Genomic DNA, 21,919 nt, shown 5'->3' on the forward strand with positions numbered 1-21,919 from the left:
CACGGTCACCCTCTTCCACACATTTATGTCCATCTACATTTGGAATATTGTAGTGTGTTGTCCTTACATATATGTCTGTATTCCTATCCACTGTATGTGCAAGGCATGAATGGTGCATACTGACAAGTGTCTACACTAACAATTGCAACTGCTGGATGTTTCTGGTCCACTGGTGTTTGCAAACATGGGCTTCGTGTGTTTAGGTGTGTGAGCATGCCCAGTATTCCATTCAGTATGTTGATGATTGACATTGCCTTCATTTCTCTAAGTGTTTGAGCATGCCCAGTAAGGCCATCTATTTTTCATGTGTGGATCATGTCCGGTGGTTTGTACTGCAGTGCTGACCTTTGTGTTGTACACCGACAGGTAGCATGCTGTGTCTGCAGGGTATCCATCAATCATTTGGCATTGACTGTTGCAACAAGTCTGCATAGCGGGGGGAAGACCTGACTATTTCTATCTTTCTACACAGGTATGGGGGCACATCTGACTGTTAATATATTTCTATGTAGGATGGGGGGGGGCACACCTGACACTTGTACACATTTGCTAGGACTGTACTGGTATGTCATGTACTCCATTTCAGTCAGTAGTCTTACCTATTGTACTGGCTAGGCCATACCAGTGTACTACAGTTCTTATCTTTTGATTACCAACACATTAGTTTCTGACATCCTAGCCATCACAACTGACTTCCCACTACCTGGCCTGCTGTAGTCTGTCTGTGTAGGTCTGGGGGGGGGTTACTCATAGCCCTCATTCAGAGGCCATAGTACAGCATTTGTTTGTGTTTGTTTTCACCTGTCCTGCTGGTTGTGACTGTTGTTGGGTATGTGACCCCTCCTCCTGACTGGCATGTGTGAGTCCCTTATCTTGTGGGTGTCCCAGTATTGAGGGTGGTGCTGCAGGGCTGGCTATGTCAGATGCACATAGTACACTCCCTATGCATGGTTAGGCACAGGTAGTGTAATGTTTGGCATCCTTTTTACTGGATTTGAGAGTCAGAGGGAGGTGCTATTCCCTGGGTCCCTCCCATGGCATTGTATGTGCAATGCGTTGCCTCTTTGCCAGGGCCAGGGCATACTGGGCAAGCCTCCTTCTGCCTACTGGGGCAAGCTTAGGTTGTTTCTCCTCTGAGTCACTTTGTACCTGTGCAAGCCTTGGCTTTGGTGGGGGGCTGTGTGGCCCTGCCCCATGCTGCTCCTGCTGCAGCTGTTTCCACAGGATCATATTGTGTCCAGGCACCAGAACCGTGACCTGAGCATCCCAAACACATGCTCTGTTATGATTCTTGTTTGTGTGTGTGCCTCATTATGGAGTTCTTGTTTGGGTGTGTGTGCGTTTCTGATGGGTGTCATCAGCCACGGCTCCAGTGCATATCCAGCATCCCCCACTAGGTGACCATGTGGGATGTCCCCACTGGCAGATTTCTGGTACAGCTGGTGCCAGATGTGGGAATCGTGATAGCTTCCAGGGAAGCCAGCACACATGTTCAGTATTATGCCCTGGGCATCACACACAGCCTGGCAGTTGATGGAGGGGAAGCCCTTGCAATTGATGTAGACCCTACCCTGCTCACTGGGTGGTGCTTTGATGCATATGTGCCTGCAGTTTATTGCACCCACTACCTCAGGGTATTCAGCTATTTGGTGGAAGAGATGCATATTGCTGGCCAATGCCTCACAGGTGATGGGGAAATATATGTGCTCACCAACATGTGCTGACATGGCATCCAGGAACTGGTGGAGTACCTTGGATGCTGATGCCTGTGAAATCCCCATCATATCCCCAGCTGGCCTTTGGAAGGTACCTGTAGCTAGTATTCTTAGGTCTACAAATGCCTTGGTATCCACTGGGATGGGTTCCCCTCTGTTAATTCTGTGCATCGGGCGTGGCCGCCACCGTTCAACAATTTGCTGTAGGAGGTCCCTGTCTACCCTGTAGCACTCCACTATCACCAGCTCATGTATCCCTTGGTAGGTTACCCTGGGTCTGTACACTCTTCTCCTTCTCCTCACTGTGGGTTAGTTGGAAGCATTCACATCTTCACCACCCTCAGCCTCTTCCATCAATTGTATGATAGCTATCGCAGCCCCTAACATTTTGCTGTTGTTAGTGTTAAAAGTCCCCCATTTGTTTACACCGGTGGTGTAGGGTGTGGGAAAAACCAGAGGGGTAGGTGTTTGCTTAGTTTATAGTAGTGTTCTGGGCTTGGCTGGACTGCTGCCTGTGTAATTGGCTGGTTCTGATACGTTTCACCTGGCAGCAAACCTAGTAACCCTTGATTACCTTCTATGGTTCTGATACGTTTCACCTGCCAGCAAACCTAGTACCCCTTGATTACCTTCCTACTGCTGTTTTCCCTTCCCATTGCCCTTCTCTTTCAGCCCGGGGGGCATGCTACGTATTCGGTGTACTCCAGTGTGCACACTGCTGCTATTTCCTGGCTTCAATTCCTTTATCTTCCTGTAGATCCCAGTGCGTGGCATGCACACCCACGTACACTTTTTCATAAGTGCTAGGCAGGTTTAGACACACCCCCTAGCTTAGCTGTGCTAAGCTAGGAACAACCCCAAGCCACAGGGCTCCAATCTGCTTACAGTATGCCTGACACATCCACCCATGATGTCACCTACCTCATAGTCTTGCACTCAGCTATTCATACTCTTACTCTGTTGGGACCTGCCTGACATGCTGGTGGAAACTGGGATTCACTATCCTTCCCTTTATTTTCATAGGATTGCCTGCTAATGCACAGTTATGTGTCACACTGAACCTCCCCCTTAGCAACCACTATTCACTGGCTGGGTTGTCTTTTGCCTGCCATTGACTTGCATGGCAGAATACTGATTTTAGTTGGAATGCTTGCTTTAGGTTTATTTTCTCATTTTCCCACTGATCCAATTTGCACGCCGCTGTCCTATGCTTAAACAGCCGTGATCGGAGGTAATAACATAAAAGTTGTATTTTGGACATTTTGCATTGTTTGCAATGCCAGTGGCCTTATACTTGGCCATTGGCATGCTTCCTTAATAATATGCAGCCTTTATTTGGAGCTGTCATGTCTCCGTTTTGGATTTTGCAGAACCGTACTCAGTACATTTCTGCATATTACGCTAGTCCTGCACACCCTGATTCCAGCTTCCTGGATAGCAGATTTACCTCATTTGCATGGCTTTCACCTGCAAATGGGGTAATTTGCATATGGGGCTGGGAACGTGCAGCACTAGTACTAGACCGCTCACGCATGTCAAACGAGCATATACGTGGATCGCTCGGCCACCATATTGCCAACATTACCTCTTACAGGTTCATAGGTTCATAAGTTTATACTAGGCTATCTGCCCTAAGGCATTTATAAGCCTAGCTCAAATTTTTGTGGCTTACGCCACCCCTTATATGAAAAAATACTGTGCCCATTAGTTTGTTGTGCCTCTGTCCAGCAGTGACACAGAGATGATTCCCGGGATAAACCTACGATCTCCCATCCACAGGTCAAGATTTCTCTTGAACAGAGCCAGTGAGGTGCTCTGCCTCACATGGATCGGGATTTTATTCCACAGCATAGGGAGTCTCTGAGTGATAAATCTATCCCTCCAGCACGTCCTATTTATATCCGTGCTAAGGTTTAAGTCGCTTGCTCTAGTGGTTTTGGTGGATTTGGATTTTTGAGGTGGAGCATGTCCATTAATTCCGGGTTGGACATGGCCTTGTATGTCAGGCACATGTCACCTCTGAGCAGACGGTATGCAACTGAATAGAGCTGGAGTTTCTTCAATCTGGCAGCATATGACAGATTTTGGAGTCCCTTTATCCTTTTGGTGAGGAACTTTTGGGGTCTCTCCAATTGCTGCAGATGTCGGGTGAGATACATCCCGAATGGGGCATTGTACTCGATCATTGGTCTGATAAGTGAAGAGTACAGGGAACAATGACCTCACTAGATCTGGATGTGAATCCTTCATGATCAGGTGGGCAATGTAGAAGGTCTTTCTAACCACTTTAGCAACGTGAGTGTCAAAAGAAAGGCCACTGTCAACCTGGGTCCCCAGGTCCCTGATAACCTCTTCTGTGCTTAGTGGATTGCCACCTATATGGTAGCTTGGGGTTACCTTGTTTTTCCCAAAGGGTATGACTATACATTTTTGGCTTAACTTCAGGCCATGGCTCTGGCACCAGCTATCTGTTTCCGTGAGTCCCTTCTGAAGGATATCCATGTCCGATGCACTTTCCACTATGGCGCCCAGTTTGCAGTCGTCTGCAAACTTTGTCAGCCAAAGTCCTCCCATGTTGGCCTGCACTTCTGAGAAGTAGATGCCGAACAATAGGGGGCCAAGGACCGAGCCCTGTGGGACACCACTTGTGACCGGCTTGGAGTCTGACATAGCGCCAGCAACTCTAACCCTGTGGGTTCTGTCCTTAAGCCAGTTTGCAACCCATCTTGTGACATATGGGCTTACATTTAAGCTGGTAAGTTTTTCTACAATACTCGAGTTGGGTATTGTGTCGAAGGCCTTTGCAAGGGCAAGGTAGGCTGTATGGACTGCCTTTCCCTCATCAATGGCCTTGGTGACTGTTTCGAAGAAGTCGACCAAGTTGAAAAGGCATGATCTGCCCTTGACGAAGCCAAACTGGGTCGGGTCCAATGTCTGCAAGTCCACTATATCTTTGTTTATGAGCTCCATTATGATCCTCTCTATAGCTTTGCAGACTAGACTTGTTAAGCTTATGGGGCGGTAATTACCAGGGTCCGTAGAGGCACCGCCTTTGTGGAGTGGGACCACAGTTGCCGTACACCACTCCTTGGGCACGTATCCTGTGGTAAGGCTGAGATTAAACAGCTGCCTTATGTGCGGGTTTAATTCCTCATTTAGCTCATGTAGCACACAGCCGGGGACACCATCCGGTCCCATTGATGCTGTGTTTTTAGCTTTAGAGAGAGCAGCTTTCACCTGCGCATTTGAGATGTCTGGGAGGCTACACTCTGCTGGGATAGTTATCTCTCCTTTAGGGGGGGAGAGGGGGCTGAAGTTTGCACTGAACCTGTCTGCCAGTATGTTGGCAATGTCTGTGGGTTCAGTGATTTTTGTATCATTTTGGACTAATTCTGAGCATATCTGGGAGTTCCCACCCAGGTTACTAACATAGCTGAAAAAGGCCTTATGATTGTCCTTTGAATCCATTACACTAAGCATGCATGCTGTGCAAGCTTTTCAGAATCCGGGGGTATGGTTCCAAAATACAGCTTTTTGCTGATGATGGGCAGGATTCATGTAGGCTTGCACGGAGTCTAAGAGTAGTGTAAGACTCCATGCAGCCCTCGCGATCCAGGAACAGCCCGAAATTCCATGTAAGAGACCAGCTAAAACATTTCTTACACGGACTGGGCGTGGATATGCTAATCACCTCACTTGCAGCCGAAAGGCATGCAAATGAAGTAGATTAGTGATCCACGAAGCCCATACCAGCCTGTGTAAGAGCCGTGTTAGCTGTAGAAATGTACTCAGTTGACAACTGAGTATGTTTCTGCAAATAACACAATGGAGCCATGTCAGCTCCAAATAAAGGGTGCATATGTGTCAGGCAGCATACCAATGGCCAAATATGTGGCCATTGGCAAGGTACCCCGATGCAAATATGAGAAATAATGGGCTGCACTATATAAAACATAAAAATGAAGGTTATAAACCCACAAATGTGGGTTTTATGCAATACATGGATTTACAATGCAGGGACCAGCAGACCAAAACAACATGGCCACCGTTTAGTGGTTGCTAAGGGGGGAAGCTGAGTCTAAGACATGTAACTAAGCATTAGTAGGCAATCTGATGTAAATGAGTGTTAGGATACTGAATCCCACTGTCACATAGCAATTGAGCACATTCTGAGTAGTGTAAGAGTTACATAAGGGGGGGGAACAGAGTAGGAGATAGGTGACATCACAGGGGGGAATGGTAGAAAGAAATGCAGTTCATTGGAGGACAGTGTTACGTGACAGATGTCAGACACATATCATGGAAAGAGGAGTGCTACAAGATAAGCATGGGAAAGTCAAGAAATGGAAGGTGTACACTGTTGCCAACACCAAAGTTTCTTGCTGGAGTGCATGTGCACGTGTGCACGCCATGAGGCGCGAGTAGGGCAGTGGCCGCACGTGTAAGGCAGACTGAGCATGTGGGAGTCTGTTGGCAGACTTGTAAGACTGTTTGCACTGGTGTGCACGTGTTTTAACCTGAATAAAAAATTCTAAACCATGTAAGCATGTGTGCGCGCATGTAAGCCACTGTGAGCGTGTTTCTGCTGGTATGCTCGTTGCTCCCCCCTGAGGAAACAGAAAGGAAAAAGGAAGCAACAGAATTAGTAGGAAGCTAGCAGGGAATACTGCTGGAGCTAGTACGTGAAAACAATTAGAAGCAGGCAATTACACAGGCAGAATAGTAGCCCAGCCCAGCACTTAAAACTCTGCAAACAGCAGTGCAAGATGTTTCTCTCAAGAGACACTGCAAGACAGGAGTAAGCTATTAGAAGTGAAAACTGAAAAAGTTGAACTCAGAGCAGAAATTCTAGGAGCTGCCATAGCTGTCATAAGGAGACATAGGCAACTTGCTGAGGGTGGTGACAATGCAAATGGTGCCATACAACCCACAGTGAGGAAATGGAGAAGAGTGTACAGGCCCAGGGTCACCTACCACGAGTTACATGAGCTGGAGATAGTGGAGCGCTATAGAGTGGACAAACCTCCTGCAGCAAATTGTCGAGCTGTGCAGGCCACGTCTCACACACAGAACCAACAGAGGGGAACCCATCCCAGTGGAAACCAAGGTATGTGTTGGCCTAAGAATACTAGCAACAGGTACCTTCTAGAGACCATGATATGATGGGGATATCACAGGCATCAGCCTCCAGGGTACTGCACCAGTTCCTGGATGTCATGTCAGCACATGTCGGTGATCATGTATATTTCCCCAATGCCCGTGAGGTATTGGCCAGCAATATGCGTCTTTTCCAGCAAATAGCAGAATACCCTGAGGTAGTGGGTGCAATGGACTGCACGCGCATACGCATCAAAGCACCAGCTGGTGAGTGGGGTAGCGCCTACATAAACCACAAGGGCTTCCCTTCCATCAACTGCCAGGTCATGTGTGATGCCCAGGGCATAATAATGAATGTGTGTACTGGCTGCCCTGGGAGCTACCATGATTCCCATATCTGGCATTTGACGCAGCTGTACCAGACATTTGCCAATGGGGACATCCCACATGGACACCTAGTGGGGGATGCAGGTTATGCACTGGAGTCGTGGCTGATGACACCCATCAGAAACACACACACACCTGAACAGGAACACCATAATGAGGCACACGCACAAACACGTAATGTAATAAAGCATGTGTTTGGCCTGCTCAAGTCATGGTTCCGGTGTCTGGACACATCTGGTGGAGCCTTGCAGTACTCACCAACTACATGTACCCAAATTGTCATGGTATGTGCTATGCTACATAATATGATCTTGCAAAAACAGCTGCTGCAGGACCAGCATAGGGCCAGGCCAAACAACCCCCCACCATTGCCAAGGCCATCACAGGCAGAGCGTGACTCGGAGGAGGAACAACCTGAGCCTGCCCCAGTAGGCAGAAGGAGGCGTGCCCAGTATGCCCTGGCCTTGGCAAAGAGGCAATGCATAGCACAAACACTGGCTCAGTAGGAACCCTGGGAATGATACCCCTCTCTGACTCACTCATATAATAAGAGGGATGCCTAAAATGACATAACCTGCTCTCAAACATGTACAGGGAGTGTAGTATGTGCATCCGACAGAGGCAGCCCTGCAGCACCACCTGAGGCATGAATGCCATGTGTTCAGCAATGTAACACCATGTAGTATATGCAAACTTGATGACCCTGACTAACATCCTACCCTCACCAAGCATGATGCCACAATATGATGATGAGATGATCAATTGCAATAATTGGCTGAAGTATTGCTGTTAGTCAAAGGGGATCCAATGTGTGCCAGCCTGGGATGACATGCTGAGCATGACATGATGCTCCACCTGCTAGGGGTGGCATGCACCTATCAGTCCTGGCCTTATGGATACTGGCAAAGGCTGTTGTTACCCACAGCGTGCCCTGAATAGGTAAGGCTCAAAACACAAACCCACCTCCATAGGTATCACAAGGGATAAGAACCTAGATGTAATGCTACCCAATGCCAGAAGTCTAAACAGCAAGATGCATGCAGTCTAAACTCCCCCAGTATGGAGAATGTTGATATATGTCCTGTAACAGAAAACTGGGTCAAGGCTCACAACAACACCCTAACACTACCAGGTTACACCTCATACTGTGCTGTAGAGCCTCAAAGCATGGAACAAGCTGCAAAAGGATGGTGACTAGCAATAATTGTCAAGGATAACCACACCCCCATGTTGGTACCACAACAAGAAGCAGCATGGACTAGCCATGGTCAAGTAACAGTGGCTAAAACTGCCTCCCAGTTTACAGCCTGCTACAGACTATCATCCGAACACCAGGAACTGCACTTGGCCTATGTTGGAATACATGAATATATCAAGCCCTCCAAACCACATTATATTGGGTGACTGAAAATACCCATAGACTGGGAGCATTATTCTAGCTCCAACACTCTAGTACAAAGGTTCCTAGAATCAATAAACCAAAATGCCCAGGAACAACGTACCACTCCCACAAGAGGGGTAAGCATACTGGATGTGATAATCAGCAACATGGGTACTGGATGGCAAGATGAGAAGTGTATCCCTCACTTGTAAGATCAGACCATAGAGTAATCACACCAGATATACACATCCTGGCCACAGTCCCTGGCCAGAAAACCACAGTGAAAAACATGTGTAAAGCAAAAGTTGCACTCCTCCAAACTGATGTGGAATCCATTAAAGGCCCTGTGCAGGTGCAAAATATGGGCCACACCTCACCTGTTATACAGGCATTCCATGAACACTGCCAGGGATGCATGGATTATGCAATCCCAAATAAAACCAAGACACAATGCCATACACACAGGCATCTGGCATGGTGGACCCCCAGCCATTACCAAAGCATGCAAGAGAATGAGGAAGCTACTACATGATAGAGCAAACATAAAAAGGGAAGTAATCTCTGATCAGTAGTATGGCAATAAAATATGTCCACTCATACGATCCACTAAGGCCAGCTTCAACAAGTTGAATCTGTGAATCTTGAGGCAATGTTACACCTGCCCCATGTACACAGACAACCCTCACCTCCCCCCAAGAAATACAAATATATGTGAGAGGTGCAACCATTTATCCAAACCGGAGTCTGAGCTCTCTCAACTCAGTACTGTCAAAACTAGTCAGGAGGAGAAGGTAACCACACACACCACAAACCCAGTCTCACATAGACCTATCACAACTGCAAACCAAAGACATAAACACAGAAAAACATTCCCGGAGGCTCTAATTACAAACACAACACATCAACAGAGGCCTCCAAAGCAGACACCCAAGCAACCACTACCTCCAAACATAGCACATGCAACACATAGTACACAAAGCTGGTGTGCCAAACAGTCACAGGCCAGAAAGAGAAACAACATGCCTGATACAGTTGTAATAGGTGACTCCATAGTCAGTCACACTGCTGTCCTGCTCACCAGACTGAACAAGGGAAAGGGTACAGTAAGCTGCCTGTAGGCTGCTACAATATGCCACATAACACAAGTACGCAGGTCACCCCAAAGCAAGTAGAAATATGATGCAGTCATTGTCCATGCTGGCGTGAATGACCTTAGATGCACCTCCCCGGACTACATGAAAAGAGACATAGATGAGCTTTCCGATTATGTAGTCCAGGCCGGTATGACACTGACTGTGTGCAGCATCCTACCCTCACCAAGAATGATGCCACAGTACAAACACAGAATGATCAGCTTTAACAAGTGGCACAATTACTGGTGTCATTCCAAGGGGATCCAATGTCTGTCTGCTTGGGATGTCATGCTTGACAAGTCACGCTGCTGTGCCAGGGATGGCTTCCACCTGTTACCCCTGGGCATCTGGATATTGGGTAAGGCTCTTGCCACCTCCATAGAGCCTTTTGTAGGCAAGGCTGAAAAGACTAACCCACCTCCCTAGAAAACATAAGTGGAAAGAAACATAAGGGTAATGCTGCCCAATGCCAGATGTGTAAACCTCAACATGCATGCTCCTGAGGCCCTCCCCAGTATGGAGAACATCGATGTCTGTGCAGTGACAGAAACCTGCAGCAAGGCTCCTGACAGCACACCAGCACTACCAGGTTATACCTCATATCATGCGTGATGGCCCTAAAACCTGGACCAAAACATAAAAGGAGGGGGAGTATCCATATTCAGCACAGACACCCACATGTCCAGGTAACTGACAATGCACGAAGCATCGGAGACCACCCATGTGCAACTAACCATAGGCAAAACTGCTGTACAGTCTGTAGCATGCTACAGACCACACTCACACACACAGGAACCCCACTCAGCTGTCCTGAAGACACTGGACAGTGTGAATGTCTCACCAAATACCAAACAAGGTACTCACAAATTACCACATAGGTGGCAATCCATTATGTATGGAAGGAGTAATCAGGGACCTAGGGACACAAGTGGACAGTAACCTGTCATGTGACACTCACATTACCAACATGGCTAGGAAGACTGTCTATATTGGACACCTTATCATGAAAGGATTCACATCTACGTCAACAGAGATCATTGTGCCCCTATACTGTTCTCTTATCAGACCAATAATTTAGTACAATGCCTCATTTGGAATGTACCTTACCCGACACCTGCAGCAGTTAGAAAGACCTCAAAGGTACCTCACCAAGAGGATAAAGGGTCTCAAATATATGTCATATGCTGCCTGGCTGTAGACACCCCAGCTGTATGCAGTCAAATACTGCCTACGCAGAGGCGTTATATGCCTGTTGTACAAGGCCATGTCCAACACAGGAGTAATGGACATGCTCCACCCCAGAAAACCCAAATCCATCGGAGCTGTGAGAGTGAGAGATGTCAACCTCAACACATAATGAAATAGGATATGCTGGAGGGACAGATACATAACCCAGAGGCTCCCTACACCCTGGAACGGAATCCCACTCCATGTTAGGAAGAGCTCCTCACTGACTCTCTTCAACAGGAATCTTGCCAAGTGGATGGGTGATTGTAGATGTACACTGGGGGTCTTCACTGTGTCACGTCCAGACAGAGGCATAGTAAAGTAAATCCTAAATGGCCATAATATTCACATAGCAAGGGGTGGCAAAAGCCACACACACTCTCTAGCTAGGCTTATAAATGCCCTAGGGCGGATAGCCTAGTATGAACCTATGAACCTATGAAGATACAAATTGTACAGGACACTAAGGATAATCACAAGGCTTTCTTAACTGATGGTAGGAACCTTGTTTGGAATTCACAGATATGCTCTGAATCACTCAAATATTACAAACAACATACCAAACACACACACATATTGCCAACATCCAACCTGACAGGTGCAGTGCAAACCCCCCCACAAATGCAAAATATCTATCCCAGCAGAGTGCTGGCCCCCTGACAATGCAGATGCTGAGGAAGCAGCCAGCATCTACAAAGCAAAACACACAGCATCAATGGTACGAGATGGTGTCCTGGGCTGAGTCCAACATGGACTCCAAGAAGAATGGAATGCCAAATAACACTACTGCTCAATGTCAGCCTTACCACAGGATATGTATCCAAAGAGCAGTGTACAACAACAGCGGTCCTTCTCCACAAAGGTGTTGCCTGAATGGATACTGCAAACTACCACCCCAGAATCCTGACAAGCTTGGTCTGCAAAGCTATGGAAAGGATCAGCATGTACCTCAGACATAAAGATATTGGGGACCTACTGACACGGGACCCTACCCTGTGTGGCTTTCTTAAGTGCAGATCCTGCCCCTTAAACATGTTTGACTCATTTGAAACAGTAATTAAAGTCATTGATGAGGGGAATGTGGTCCACACAGCCTAGCTGGACCTTGCAAAAGGCTTCCATACAATACCCCAGGTGTTCATTATAGATAAGCTCACCAGCTTAAATATAAACCCCTATGTCAGTAGAGGGGTTGTAAACCAGACCAAGGACAGAACTGACATGGTCAGAAATGCTGCAGCCATGTCAGACTACAAACCAGATATAACTGGCATCCCACAAGGCTTGGTCCTGGGACCTCCCTTGTTTGGTATATATGTCCCATAGGTACAGGCAAACATGGAAGGACTGTGTCTGAACAAGTTTGCAGAGGACTACAAACTGGCCACCATATCTGACCCTCCAGCTGACACAAGCATCCCACAAAAGGGCCACATAGAAACAGACAACTGGTGCCATAGCCATGTCACCAAGCTAATTGCAGAAAAGTGTATAGTCAACCCCTGTGGATATACAGTAAGTGCCCACCAATTACCACATAGGTGTTAAACCCATTAAGTACTTAACATGTAATAAGAGACCTGGGGACACAAGTTGATAGATATCTTGCATTGGACAAGCATGTGGCTGTAGTGGTTACAGAAACATACCATATACCCACCTAATCATGAAGGTTGTCAGATCTAGATCAGGGGAGGTCATTGTGGCTCTGCAGTCATCCTTCATCAGCGTCACAATTGTCTACAATGGCCCCTGTGGGATGTACCTCAGCAGACACCTCCATCAACTGGAAAGACCCCAAAAGTACCTCACCAGGAGTATCAAAGAGCTTGAACAGATGCCATGTGTTGCCTGATGAAACAAACTGCAGCTCCACACACTGTCATACTGCCTGCCCAGAGGCAAGCTGTGCCTGATGTATAAAGCCATGTCCAAGCTGGAATCAATGAACATGCTGCACCTTGTACAATCTGAATGGCAGTGAGCTATGCACATGAGAGACCTGAACCCCAGCACTGACATACATAGGACAAGCTGTACTGAATGATCCATAACACAGAAGCCACCCCCACTCTTGAGTAAACTCCCAATACAGGTTAGCCAGAGAGTCACTCATCGACTCTCCTCAAGAGGAATCTTGATGAGTGGATGGGAGATGGTAGGTTTACCCTGGGTATCACTGTTATGTCATGGGTAGACGGAGGCACAGTATACTAACCATGACATATGTCATGGCAAACTCCAGTTACAATGTGTGTCGAAGGACAAACACACTCTCTGACTAGCATTAGAAATAGCCTAGGGCACATTGCTAGTGTTTGCCAATGTCCACCTATGTTGTGGAATACACTACCAATGTTGGACAAGCCTGGTTTAAGTAGTCCATATCTGAACATAATGCAACATGGTCATATGTGCACAACTGGCCCCTAACCAGTCTGTTGTGCTTACTATGAAAATTTAAAGCAGTGATAGGACTAAAGCCCAGGATTCTGTCCACCACAGTGAAAGTACTGAACCAGTACACTATACGGTACTACAGTGTTAGGTCAGTATGAAAGGATGTTGACAACTGTATGCAAAGTATCCCATGCAAACCCTGCAGGCACAGTATAATCCCTGTTGTGTTCAGACACAAAGCAGTTGGACAGTAAGTACACAACATGACACACAACACACAACCATAAACGTGAGATATTGTTGAAGTTCACACTCATCCACAAATGTGGTGGACTGCAGAGTTCAACATATGGAACGCTCACACTGGGCATGCTCACACACTTTGATAAATGAGACATATGTCAGACAACATGCCATGGAAAGCCTGAACTGGGCATGCTCACACACTTAGGCCATATCTCAGTTTAGCAGTTGGCCACACATATCTGGTATTTGTAATGTTATTCCAGGAACCAACCACATTACAGCAATCTGCCCAGTGCACACAGTTAAATGACTACAGAGACATAAGTGATATAGTGGATCCCTCTCATATTCAAACATCTTCCACAGATACAGAAGTTGTTCATAGAAACAGAGAATGCTATGGCAATAAAGACCTGCAAACAGTCTAGCAGCAACAAATATTGTGCATCTGACAATTAAACATATGGGTGTAGAGGTCAATACTAGGCTGTTTGCCCTAGGGAATTAAAGCTTAGCCAGAGTGTGCTTGGCGTCTGCCTCCCCAGTACAGTAGGCTACTGTGCCACTGTAAAGTAGGTCACATAAGGCACCGTTTGAGGCTGGTGTGCTGTGCCTCCATCAAGCAGGGACACAGTGGAGATCCTAGGGTTTGAATTTGCTATGCCACATCCATATTGTTGGTGTGTGCTGGAAGAGGGTTGGTGAGGACCACTAACAGTAAGTGGGCATCAATAACAGAATGAGGGGAGCCTTATCTGCAGTGTCTGGACAATTTCACTGTCAACATTTTGTTGTGATGATTTTGAGGGATTGAAGTGTCATACCAGTACTGTTCAGAGATGTCCTCCCTCTGTGGGCTACTGCTCTGCAATGTATTAGCTCACTCCGTCTGTTGGACAGCTCATATATGGCTGGTGTACACCTGACAGGTGTCCTGTTGTGGAGGAGTCATGGGCATATTTGGGATAGCATGATCAATGCAAACCTTCCTCATGCTCATAGAATGCAATTGTCAAGGATTATGCAGAGTGGCCTGTATACTCCCCCAGCATGGGCCCTTTGAAGTCTTCCACCCCAGTCTTCACAAGTGCAAAGTCTGCTTTTGATAAATACACTTTGTTTGCGGTGACAACCTTGCCTGGGGGTGGGGATGGGATATGGATGTCCAGGGAAAGGTGGATATGGTCAGATATCAACAATGGTGGTCTACCTCTGGTGTGGAACAGTGAGTACCCATGTTGCAGATGGTCAGGTGCAATATGTATCCCCCCTTGTGGCTGTGGTGAGTGGTCCTGCCATAGCACATGGACTCACAAATTGTAGTGGCTGTAGGGTAATGTTGTAGAGGCCTGAGTAGTTCCCACACACAATATACCTGTACCTGACATTAACAACTGGAATGGTGTATGTGAACACCGTCATATCTTGGCACTGTTCCCAGGGAAGCAAATTGTGTGTCCTAGATGTGGGAGGGGTGGTCTGAACTGGTTGTGTTGTGTGTTACAGGTCCTGTGGTCACTAAGCATGGTGTAGAACATAACCTGCCAATGCTGATGTGCATATCTGACCCTGAAGTAGGTGGCTGCAAATGTATATATTTGCTATCCCCCACCTGACAGGTAGTAATAGATGTACATACCTCTGTATAAATAATGATGCCAGCACCCTATAAATACTGCAGGTGCAGAACAGATGCCCAGTAATTCAGATAGTGCTCTCTGCTCATGCGTCTCCCTCAAGTGTCATAATATAGTTAGGCAGGGATTTGAATCCTGCAAATGCTCAGTGTGTGTGTGTGGGTGAGCGGAGTTGGTGTGTGTGCAATTCTGTGTGAGAGAAATGTCACTTTTGGTAACCAGGAGAACGCACTACAGGATGCACATTCCCCTTTCTAAACACTGATGATGTCAGCACCATATAAGTACAGCAGGAGAAGGGAAATCTCCCAGTAATGCGAATAGCGTGCTCCGCTAATGCTTCCGTCTTGAGTGTCATAGCATAGTTTGGTAGGGGTTTGAATCCTGCAACTGTTCAGTGTTTATGTGTGTGTGCAATTCTGTGTGCGAGAAATGTCTCCTTTTGGCAACTAGGAGAACACACTACAGGATGCACATTCCCCTTTCTAAACACTGATGATGTCAGCACCCTATAAGTAAAGCAGGAGAAGGGAAACCTCCCAGTAGTGCGAGTAGCACGCTCTGTTAATAAGTCCTTCTTGAGTGTCATAACATAGTTAGGTAGGGGATTGAATCTTGCAAATGCTCAGTGTGTGTGTGTGCAATTCTGTGTGAGAAAAATGCCCCTTTTGGCAACTAGGAGAACACACTACAGGATGCACATTCCCCTTTCTAAACACTGATGATGTCAGCACCCTATAAGTACAGCCGGAGAAGCGAAACCTCCCACTAAAGCAAATAGCGCACTCGGCTACTGCATCTTGTATTAGTGTCATAACATAGCTAGGTAGGGGTTTAAATCCTGCAAGTGTGTGTGTGTGTGTGTGTGTGTGTGTGTGTGTGTGTGTGTGGGGGGGTGGAAGTAAGGTGCATGCAATTATATGTGTAAGAAAAGTGACCCTTTTGGCAACCAGTACAACACACCAGCTGCTGAATATTCCTTTTGGCAACCAGTACAACACACCAGCTGCTGCATATTCCTTTTGGCAACCAGTACAACACACCAGCTGCTGCATATTCCAATCTCTACAGAGAGATGATGTCAGCACCCTACAAGTACAGCAGAAGAGGGCAAATCTCCCAGTAATGCAAATAGCATGCTCTGCTACTGCGTCTCTCACTACTGTCATAGCACAGTTAAGTACAGCAGAAGAGGGCAAATCTCCCAGTAATGCAAATAGCATGCTCTGCTACTGCGTCTCTCACTACTGTCATAGCACAGTTAGTTATGGCTTTGAATTCCACAAATGCCACGTGTGTTTTTATCACACAGAATGCCCATGTGTGTGGGTTGTTCTACTGCGTCTCTCACTACTGTCATAGCACAGTTAGTTATGGCTTTGAATTCCACAAATGCCACGTGTGTTTTTATCACACAGAATGCCCATGTGTGTGGGTTGTTGTTCACAATAATGCATGACATCGATTAAACAAGTAATGGCAATGCACACAGATGATGTATGTGTGTGCCAAATACACATATATACCTGTGACCTTCAATAGTTCCCATGTCTGACGCCTGCCACATGTGAATACATGGTATTTGCACTGGTGTGAGTTGTATATGGTATCATCCTAGCAGCGAGGGTGGAAGTAAGGTGTATGCAATTATATGTGTAAGAAAAGTGACCCTTTTGGCAACCAGTACAACACACCAGCTGCTGCATATTCCAATCTCTACAGAGAGATGATGTCAGCACCCTACAAGTACAGCAGAAGAGGGCAAATCTCCCAGTAATGCAAATAGCATGCTCTGCTACTGCGTTTTTTGGCAACCAGTACAACACACCAGCTGCTGCATATTCCAATCTCTACAGAGAGATGATGTCAGCACCCTACAAGTACAGCAGAAGAGGGCAAATCTCCCAGTAATGCAAATAGCATGCTCTGCTACTGCGTCTCTCACTACTGTCATAGCACAGTTAGTTATGGCTTTGAATTCCACAAATGCCACGTGTGTTTTTATCACACAGAATGCCCATGTGTGTGGGTTGTTGTTCACAATAATGCATGACATCGATTAAACCAGTAATGGCAATGCACACAGATGATGTATGTGTGTGCCAAATACACATATATACCTGTGACCTTCAATAGTTCCCATGTCTGACGCCTGCCACATGTGAATACATGGTATTTGCACTGGTGTGAGTTGTATATGGTATCATCCTAGCAGCGAGGGTGGAAGTAAGGTGTATGCAATTATATGTGTAAGAAAAGTGACCCTTTTGGCAACCAGTACAACACACCAGCTGCTGCATATTCCAATCTCTACAGAGAGATGATGTCAGCACCCTACAAGTACAGCAGAAGAGGGCAAATCTCCCAGTAATGCAAATAGCATGCTCTGCTACTGCGTCTCTCATTACTGTCATAGCACAGTTAGTTATGGCTTTGAATTCCACAAATGCCACGTGTGTTTTTATCACACAGAATGCCCATGTGTGTGGGTTGTTGTTCACAATAATGCATGACATCGATTAAACCAGTAATGGCAATGCACACAGATGATGTATGTGTGTGCCAAATACACATATATACCTGTGACCTTCAATAGTTCCCATGTCTGACGCCTGCCACATGTGAATACATGGTATTTGCACTGGTGTGAGTTGTATATGGTATCATCCTAGCAGCGAGGGTGGAAGTAAGGTGTATGCAATTATATGTGTAAGAAAAGTGACCCTTTTGGCAACCAGTACAACACACCAGCTGCTGCATATTCCAATCTCTACAGAGAGATGATGTCAGCACCCTACAAGTACAGCAGAAGAGGGCAAATCTCCCAGTAATGCAAATAGCATGCTCTGCTACTGCGTTTTTTGGCAACCAGTACAACACACCAGCTGCTGCATATTCCAATCTCTACAGAGAGATGATGTCAGCACCCTACAAGTACAGCAGAAGAGGGCAAATCTCCCAGTAATGCAAATAGCATGCTCTGCTACTGCGTCTCTCACTACTGTCATAGCACAGTTAGTTATGGCTTTGAATTCCACAAATGCCACGTGTGTTTTTATCACACAGAATGCCCATGTGTGTGGGTTGTTGTTCACAATAATGCATGACATCGATTAAACCAGTAATGGCAATGCACACAGATGATGTATGTGTGTGCCAAATACACATATATACCTGTGACCTTCAATAGTTCCCATGTCTGACGCCTGCCACATGTGAATACATGGTATTTGCACTGGTGTGAGTTGTATATGGTATCATCCTAGCAGCGAGGGTGGAAGTAAGGTGTATGCAATTATATGTGTAAGAAAAGTGACCCTTTTGGCAACCAGTACAACACACCAGCTGCTGCATATTCCAATCTCTACAGAGAGATGATGTCAGCACCCTACAAGTACAGCAGAAGAGGGCAAATCTCCCAGTAATGCAAATAGCATGCTCTGCTACTGCGTTTTTTGGCAACCAGTACAACACACCAGCTGCTGCATATTCCAATCTCTAGACAGAGATGATGTCAGCACCCTACAAGTACAGCAGAAGAGGGCAAATCTCCCAGTAATGCAAATAGCATGCTCTGCTACTATGTCTCTAACTACTGTCATAGCACAGTTAGTTATGGCTTTGAATTTCACAAATGCCACGTGTATTTTATCACACAGAATGCCCATGTGTGTGGGTTGTTGTTCACAATAATGCATGACATCGATTAAACCAGTAATGGCAATGCACACAGATGATGTATGTGTGTGCCAAATACACATATATACCTGTGACCTTCAATAGTTCCCATGTCTGACGCCTGCCACATGTGAATACATGGTATTTGCACTGGTGTGAGTTGTATATGGTATCATCCTAGCAGCGAGGGTGGAAGTAAGGTGTATGCAATTATATGTGTAAGAAAAGTGACCCTTTTGGCAACCAGTACAACACACCAGCTGCTGCATATTCCAATCTCTACAGAGAGATGATGTCAGCACCCTACAAGTACAGCAGAAGAGGGCAAATCTCCCAGTAATGCAAATAGCATGCTCTGCTACTGCGTCTCTCACTACTGTCATAGCACAGTTAGTTATGGCTTTGAATTCCACAAATGCCACGTGTGTTTTTATCACACAGAATGCCCATGTGTGTGGGTTGTTGTTCACAATAATGCATGACATCGATTAAACCAGTAATGGCAATGCACACAGATGATGTATGTGTGTGCCAAATACACATATATACCTGTGACCTTCAATAGTTCCCATGTCTGACGCCTGCCACATGTGAATACATGGTATTTGCACTGGTGTGAGTTGTATATGGTATCATCCTAGCAGCGAGGGTGGAAGTAAGGTGTATGCAATTATATGTGTAAGAAAAGTGACCCTTTGGCAACCAGTACAACACACCAGCTGCTGCATATTCCAATCTCTACAGAGAGATGATGTCAGCACCCTACAAGTACAGCAGAAGAGGGCAAATCTCCCAGTAATGCAAATAGCATGCTCTGCTACTGCGTCTCTCACTACTGTCATAGCACAGTTAGTTATGGCTTTGAATTCCACAAATGCCACGTGTGTTTTTATCACACAGAATGCCCATGTGTGTGGGTTGTTGTTCACAATAATGCATGACATCGATTAAACCAGTAATGGCAATGCACACAGATGATGTATGTGTGTGCCAAATACACATATATACCTGTGACCTTCAATAGTTCCCATGTCTGACGCCTGCCACATGTGAATACATGGTATTTGCACTGGTGTGAGTTGTATATGGTATCATCCTAGCAGAGGGTGGAAGTAAGGTGTATGCAATTATATGTGTAAGAAAAGTGACCCTTTTGGCAACCAGTACAACACACCAGCTGCTGCATATTCCAATCTCTACAGAGAGATGATGTCAGCACCCTACAAGTACAGCAGAAGAGGGCAAATCTCCCAGTAATGCAAATAGCATGCTCTGCTACTGCGTCTCTCACTACTGTCATAGCACAGTTAGTTATGGCTTTGAATTCCACAAATGCCACGTGTGTTTTTATCACACAGAATGCCCATGTGTGTGGGTTGTTGTTCACAATAATGCATGACATCGATTAAACCAGTAATGGCAATGCACACAGATGATGTATGTGTGTGCCAAATACACATATATACCTGTGACCTTCAATAGTTCCCATGTCTGACGCCTGCCACATGTGAATACATGGTATTTGCACTGGTGTGAGTTGTATATGGTATCATCCTAGCAGCGAGGGTGGAAGTAAGGTGTATGCAATTATATGTGTAAGAAAAGTGACCCTTTTGGCAACCAGTACAACACACCAGCTGCTGCATATTCCAATCTCTACAGAGAGATGATGTCAGCACCCTACAAGTACAGCAGAAGAGGGCAAATCTCCCAGTAATGCAAATAGCATGCTCTGCTACTGCGTTTTTTGGCAACCAGTACAACACACCAGCTGCTGCATATTCCAATCTCTACAGAGAGATGATGTCAGCACCCTACAAGTACAGCAGAAGAGGGCAAATCTCCCAGTAATGCAAATAGCATGCTCTGCTACTGCGTCTCTCACTACTGTCATAGCACAGTTAGTTATGGCTTTGAATTCCACAAATGCCACGTGTGTTTTTATCACACAGAATGCCCATGTGTGTGGGTTGTTGTTCACAATAATGCATGACATCGATTAAACCAGTAATGGCAATGCACACAGATGATGTATGTGTGCCAAATACACATATATACCTGTGACCTTCAATAGTTCCCATGTCTGACGCCTGCCACATGTGAATACATGGTATTTGCACTGGTGTGAGTTGTATATGGTATCATCCTAGCAGCGAGGGTGGAAGTAAGGTGTATGCAATTATATGTGTAAGAAAAGTGACCCTTTTGGCAACCAGTACAACACACCAGCTGCTGCATATTCCAATCTCTACAGAGAGATGATGTCAGCACCCTACAAGTACAGCAGAAGAGGGCAAATCTCCCAGTAATGCAAATAGCATGCTCTGCTACTGCGTTTTTTGGCAACCAGTACAACACACCAGCTGCTGCATATTCCAATCTCTACAGAGAGATGATGTCAGCACCCTACAAGTACAGCAGAAGAGGGCAAATCTCCCAGTAATGCAAATAGCATGCTCTGCTACTGCGTCTCTCACTACTGTCATAGCACAGTTAGTTATGGCTTTGAATTCCACAAATGCCACGTGTGTTTTTATCACACAGAATGCCCATGTGTGTGCGTTGTTGTTCACAATAATGCATGACATCGATTAAACCAGTAATGGCAATGCACACAGATGATGTATGTGTGTGCCAAATACACATATATACCTGTGACCTTCAATAGTTCCCATGTCTGACGCCTGCCACATGTGAATACATGGTATTTGCACTGGTGTGAGTTGTATATGATATCATCCTAGCAGCGAGGGTGGAAGTAAGGTGTATGCAATTATATGTGTAAGAAAAGTGACCCTTTTGGCAACCAGTACAACACACCAGCTGCTGCATATTCCAATCTCTACAGAGAGATGATGTCAGCACCCTACAAGTACAGCAGAAGAGGGCAAATCTCCCAGTAATGCAAATAGCATGCTCTGCTACTGCGTCTCTCACTACTGTCATAGCACAGTTAGTTATGGCTTTGAATTCCACAAATGCCACGTGTGTTTTTATCACACAGAATGCCCATGTGTG

The sequence above is a fragment of the Protopterus annectens genome, chromosome 3.part1 (assembly GCF_019279795.1).
Source record: "Protopterus annectens isolate FY-2018-M chromosome 3.part1, PAN1.0, whole genome shotgun sequence".
NCBI classification, from domain to species: domain Eukaryota; kingdom Metazoa; phylum Chordata; order Ceratodontiformes; family Protopteridae; genus Protopterus; species Protopterus annectens.